Source organism: Octodon degus, unplaced genomic scaffold, assembly GCF_000260255.1.
Source record: "Octodon degus isolate 3935 unplaced genomic scaffold, OctDeg1.0 scaffold00199, whole genome shotgun sequence".
In the NCBI taxonomy this organism is placed as follows: Eukaryota; Metazoa; Chordata; class Mammalia; order Rodentia; family Octodontidae; genus Octodon; species Octodon degus.
The window spans coordinates 3663054-3669099 of record NW_004524775.1 but is presented as its reverse complement, the minus strand read 5'-3'; positions in this window follow the sequence as shown (position 1 = coordinate 3669099).

The following is a 6046-nucleotide window of genomic DNA, read 5'->3' as shown; positions in this document are numbered from 1 at the left end:
TTGCCTACTGCCTTATCAATTTCCTGCTCTTCCTCTCACTGTCTGGGCTCCAGGCAGCAGCGCTGGTGTCTGAGCGGTGACCCAGGTCAGCGCGCCCTCTTGAGAGAGCCCAGGCCTCTCCCCATACACCCTCACACAGAGCCGCTGCTACAACCAGAGTTTGTAGCCAAGGAGACCGCGGGGAGAGTCTAAATATAGTTACCAGTCAGGTGCAATTTCTCCACTGAACAGAGAATATATAAGCTGGAATTATTTTTTAACTGTTGGAGTAAAATTCATGATTGTGGGCTTCATTCATGAACTGATTCCTTTACATAATCCATGCTTATTTCAAAATACTCTCGTCATTTGACAGCCTACAGAAAGGTAGGTTGACTAGGAAATTAGCATTAGCACTGCCTGCAAATTGCAGGTTTTAATAGCTCTCGTCACAGCCACAGAAATAACCAAAGAGAATCAAATTAAGAAAGTGGAGCAATCCAGAAGGCTCGAAAGAAAGAAAGAAATGGCAATTCTTAGCATTTATGCAGCCAGCTACAGTTTATAAAGAACCTTTATGTCATTGTCTGCTGCGGTCTCTATGGGTCCATGCAGAAGGGCTGCTGTCACAGCTCTGCAGCCTGAAGTCCAAGTGCCCTCCCTATGTCCCTGTTAGGGGACACGGGGTGGGGCGGGGAGGGGCTGGGCCGCACAGGGCCAGGACTGGAAGTCAGAGGAGCTGGCTCCGCCAGATGCTGCTTCGCTACGAGGGTCAGCAGACTCTGTAGAAGGTCATGCAGTCGATGTGTTAGGCTTTGAGGACCATCAGGTCCTTGACAGAAGCTCCCAGCTCCACATTCCAGGACCAAAGCCACAGACTGTGTGGAAACAGACAGGCAAGCGTTTCAATAAAACTATTTACAAAAACAAGTGGCCTGGGGCTGGAGAGGTGGCTCAGTGGTCTAAAGCACCTACTTGGAACAAGCTTGACAAAGCATAGGGACCGCGGTTCGAACCCCAGCACCACATGCCAGCCAGTCCCGCCCCCTGGTGGGCTGAGCTGGCCACACACACAATAAATAAATGTTAAAATAAATAAATAATTTAAAAAAAAAAAACAAGTGGCCAGCTCCATTTGCCACACAGGCTATCTTTCTGACCTCTGCTGCACCCCGCAAGCTCCAGAAGGAATGATAGTGGTAGGAAAGGAGGCACAGTGCACATCCTGGGAAGGACATTGTTGAAAAGCGAGTTCAGGAAGATTCCAGGTCAGGAGGACTCACCCTGTCTTCCTCCTGCACCAAGGGGTTCCACCAGCCGTGCCCTCTGCAAGTCATCTCAAAAGCACAAGTCTGACCATTAATTAGTTAACAAGAATTTCATGATGGAAGCAGGACTAACAACACAGTCCTGGACTACTGGGCCCCTTATCATTTGATCCACAAGCAGAGCAGGTTGGAGGCCCAACCCTGTCAGAACGCAGGACTGCTGCTCTGTACTCCAAGAAGGCCACGGGGCAAGGGCTGAGCCCTCTGACCTCCTGCCTGCCTCGGGGCTCATGGAGAGCTGGCCTCTGCCAGCCCCTGGCCACATGCTCACCCCCGTGCACCACGGAGCCGGATCCCTGCCCAGTCCCCGCAGCCCCGCCTGCTGGGTGTCCTCCTGGGTTCCCACTCTGTCACACTGCAGCCAGTACCCCACTCTGCCCAAGACCACAAGAACCACGCACCAGCACCATCTACCCCACAGAAGCAAGCGTCCCTTGGCAGTATCATTTCTTAGTAGTCATGGCAGGTCTAGGAAGAAAGGGTGTCCTTCGGCCATAGGTCCAGCCAGGAGAGAGCCATCTTCCATCCTCCGGAGGCAGAGGCGCTGTTCCACACAGGTGGCCTGGGGATGGGTCCACAAGTGGCAAAGGGGTAGCTGCCACTCAAGAGATTCCCCAGGTGAGACTGAGCCAGAGACTTGAGCCTTCACAATCGGGTAGAGGAGAAAGGGGAGGCTCCAGGCACCCACAGTGCTGCTCTCCTCTCCTCCGGCTCGGAAGCAGAGACCCAGAGAGCCCCCAGCACTCGCTACCTGAAAGCCCAGACAGCCACTGAAGGGGCCACTGGGGTGAGCAGGACCAAGCTGTCCTGAGACAGCTGGAGCCACGGCCCCCTGACACATGGCCACGTCTAGGCTGTGAGCCGTGGACAGCGGGAGCAGCCTCACCTGCTTCCCCACCCATCCCACGTCACCGAGGGCTGCATGTGACCCCAAGCCCTGCACTGCCATGCTGACCTAGTGCTTTCCCTAAAACGTGCTGATAACATTTTAAGACAAAATTTCATGTAAAAATCTAGAGTTCTGCTATCCTGAAAAAGAAAAGGCTACAACTTCATCAGCTTTTCTCTGGCCTCTCTAATGTGACAGAAATTAAATATCCTCATGGCTTAAGGTACTTTCTAGTGGTCATTCTTGGGCTTTGAATTCTACCTCCTTTCTACCTTTTCTCCAGCCTTCTCTCTTCCTACTACTTCACAGACGGTTCTCACCACCGCTAGAAGACACCCGCCCCTAGTGCGCACTCGGCAGCCATTCCTGCCCCGTGTCTGCGTCTCCTCAGCCTAGAACGCACACTGTTCGCCGACCTGCATGATTCTAGTCGGTTGCCCGAGCTGCGTCGGTAACAAACTCCCAAGGCTAAGTGAACACTGAAAATCTCTTCATTCTGGAGGTCTTCTCTCCTTCACTCCAGTGTGGAATCCTGAGGAGAGAAAAGCTACCATGGTTTCCCCACACACACACAACATTGAATTTTACCAAAATTTAGATGCCATGGCCCACAACTGTCAGCCCAGGAACCAGATCACAACTCTTACAATTGGCTGCAGGGAATCAGGGCTCATCAACAACCTGCAGCCTCCCTCGGTAGGGTCTGACTTAGGGCTCATCAGGAAAGGCCCAATATGCCCCCTTTTTCTTCCCCAGTCACAGAGGCATCCCCTGCTCGACCACATGGGCACCCCACCCCAGTGCACAGACCGTGGCTTCCTGAGGGCCTGGTCCACCTCCCACGTGTCCGTGGACCCCAGAGCCTCATCTGTGAGGCCGGACACAGGGCCAAACGGTGCACTGACTGTTCTGAGATACAGTCACTTGCATAGCATCAAGTCCAAAAAGATCAGTGTGATCCTCCTTCCTGTCTGAGGAAGAGAAAATTCCACATGAAATACTCTCCCCAGACCAGGAAGACAGTGTCATTCTTACCCTCAGGGACACATGAAGAGGGACTCTAGAGGAACAAACCTAGAACAAAACCTTTTCTGCCCTTACACACACACACACACACACACACACACACACACACACACACCATAATGACACAAAGCCCCTTTGCTGCATCTCAGTGTCCCAGGTTTCTTCTCCTTCTCTAATTCCGTATGTAAGTGCTGAGCATGGGTCTTCATTTCCTTATGAAGGTTCCTGTGTCACACAAAACTTGTGCTAAGTAAATGATGTTTTCCTCCTGTTGCTTTGTCTTATGTCAAAACTGTGAAAAGGCAGAGGCAGAATGTTGCCCTCCACATTACCAATCATACAGCACTTTGGTCCCAGGGCCTGGGACTATGGAATAAAAGCTATTTCCTTGGCCAGGCTGGAGTTCTTCCTAAATGTCCCATCATTGCTTCCAGTGGAGGTGGAGATGTCCAGGAAATGAATGGATCCACTCCTGGGGAGAAGCTCTTGAAGGCAGAAGTGCAGAAGACCGAAATCCCTTCCTCCGAATTACTCCTTAAAAAGCCTCAGGAGGACAAGTATAATTAAATGACATTAATTAAAACACTAAAGATCAGAAAAGGGCAACCACAGGAGGGATAATGGCACAGCATCAAAGAGATAGAAAAGAACAAAAATAGCAACAAACACAGTGCCCGAGAGCCCAGGGTGGAGCTCGGGTGGAGCTCGGGTGGAGCCTGTGGAGGAGCCTCAGGGATGCCAGCCCCATGGGAAGAGCCTGGGGACGGAGCCTGCTGCCACTCTCTGGGGTGTCTGGGAGGCCTGTGGCCCTTGTAGATCGTAGCTAAACACTGTAACACGATTGCCTTCAGAAGCAGCTATCCACGCAGAACACGCCACTGCCTTTGTGGCTTAACATACCGCTGCACTGTCTCAGTACTTGGGTTTTGAATTAAAAAGGAAGTACTCTAACATCCTGCTAAATTGTGGAATGATTCCCTCCACAAATGTCTTCAGCTCCAACTCCATTAGGTTTAGAAATGAAGTGCCTAAAGCCAGCGATGTTACGGTTCCCATATAGAGGGCTGAGGAATGTGGCAGATGGATGGATCCCAGACAGAGGTGTGAGAGGAGTCAGACAAAAGTGGCCCCCAAAGCAGCCCAAATTCTCCTCCCAGAGGACAGAGTGTGGAGCTGACCTGTGCAGCTGTAAAGTCACCAAGGAACTGTCTTCAATGGAAGATATATAGATAGACAGACAGACAGACAGACAGACAGATTCTCTATGATGAATGTGATTATTATGCATACCTAAATGGTACCAATAATCTTAATAACAGCAGGGAAAACCCATAAATGTCTTGGAAACATACACACAAATTTCAAATAGGTACTGAGAAGAAATGAGTAATTGTAGGACTGTTTTTTTTTCTTTGAAGAACCAGGGATCGATCTCAGGCTCTTGCACTTGCCAGGCAAGCGCTTATTCTACTGAGCCATCTCCTCGGCCCAAGTAATTGTAAGTAGAGAAGTTTTCTCCTCAAACTGGAGCTTATGAGCTGAGTTCTGGGCATGGGAGGGGTCTAAATAGGCAGGGAGAGGACAGAAGCAACACTGCACAGAAGGGACTCTTAGGAACAAAGTGACAGAGTTGGCCCTGGAGTCACTGTGGGACTCTTGGAAATCATAAATCATGCTGTACTTTCTGGATAAATTTCAGACATGGGCTTCGTTGATAAGCCTTTGGCACTCTGGAGGAAAAATTATAACAAAAGCCACTCATGTTTCAAGCAGGCACATTCTTACAAAGAAGCTTAGTTGATGCCCAACGTTGAAGGGGCTCTCTGAGGACTTGGGCATGCCTGGGCTGGGAGGCCCTTCTGAGCGCTTCAACAGGGGCCGTACTCCCTCATCCAGATTCCTTGGGACATCACAGCTGAGTAAAACTACAGCCACTGGCTGCAGAGTCAACAGGTAAGTGACGTCAGCTGGCCTTTCAGAAGTCATCAATATTTCATCTAAATATTGCAACCACAGCATTTGTTTTATTGACACATGTTTTGGGGTAGGGCAGTGTCAGCCTATGGGGAGGCAGATCCAAGGGAGGTTTCTGCAGGTCAGATCTACAGGTGCAAACATGTGCAAAACATCAGCAAGAATAGTAGGCAGCATGGAGCAGAAAAGAGCCCAAAATTGCAAGAGCCCAAGAACTACCTGTGTCATGATTGTATAACTCCTTTTTTTTTTTAGAACTGGGAATTGAACTCAGGCCCCTGCGCTTGCCAGGCAAGCACTTATTCCTCTGAGCCATCTCCCCGGCCTATTGCATAATTCTTATACAAGTTGTTATTTCACATTTTAGTTTAGAAGAGATGACTATTAGCCAGCGGTCAGCGGCTGGGGCATCTTGGGCCGGTTGCCAAAAAAGAGGGAGCTGCAACACACACGCCACAGCTTTTCACCACTGACCGAGGGAACAGAGGCAGCATACTTTCCACACATTTCCTTTAAAAACTACTGGGCACTACAGAGTTCTGTCAAATCTCAATGGTATCTCTAGGAAAGCTGGCCAAGGAAACCTGAAAAGTTCTGTAAATATCTGAGATAATTGTTGTACCTGATCTGGTATTCTGTGGACACTTCCTAAGGCATCTTTCCTTATGGGAGACACCTCAATAAATTTTGTTCAAAATATATTATTGTGATATGTTCACATTGGTTATTATCAAGACATTAAGCTTTCAAAAAGTAAGAAAATTAGGTTTTTATGATTAAAAGATACTCTTGGGCTGGTGAGATGGCTCAGTGGTCTAAAGCACCTACTTAGAACAAGCTTAGCAAAGCA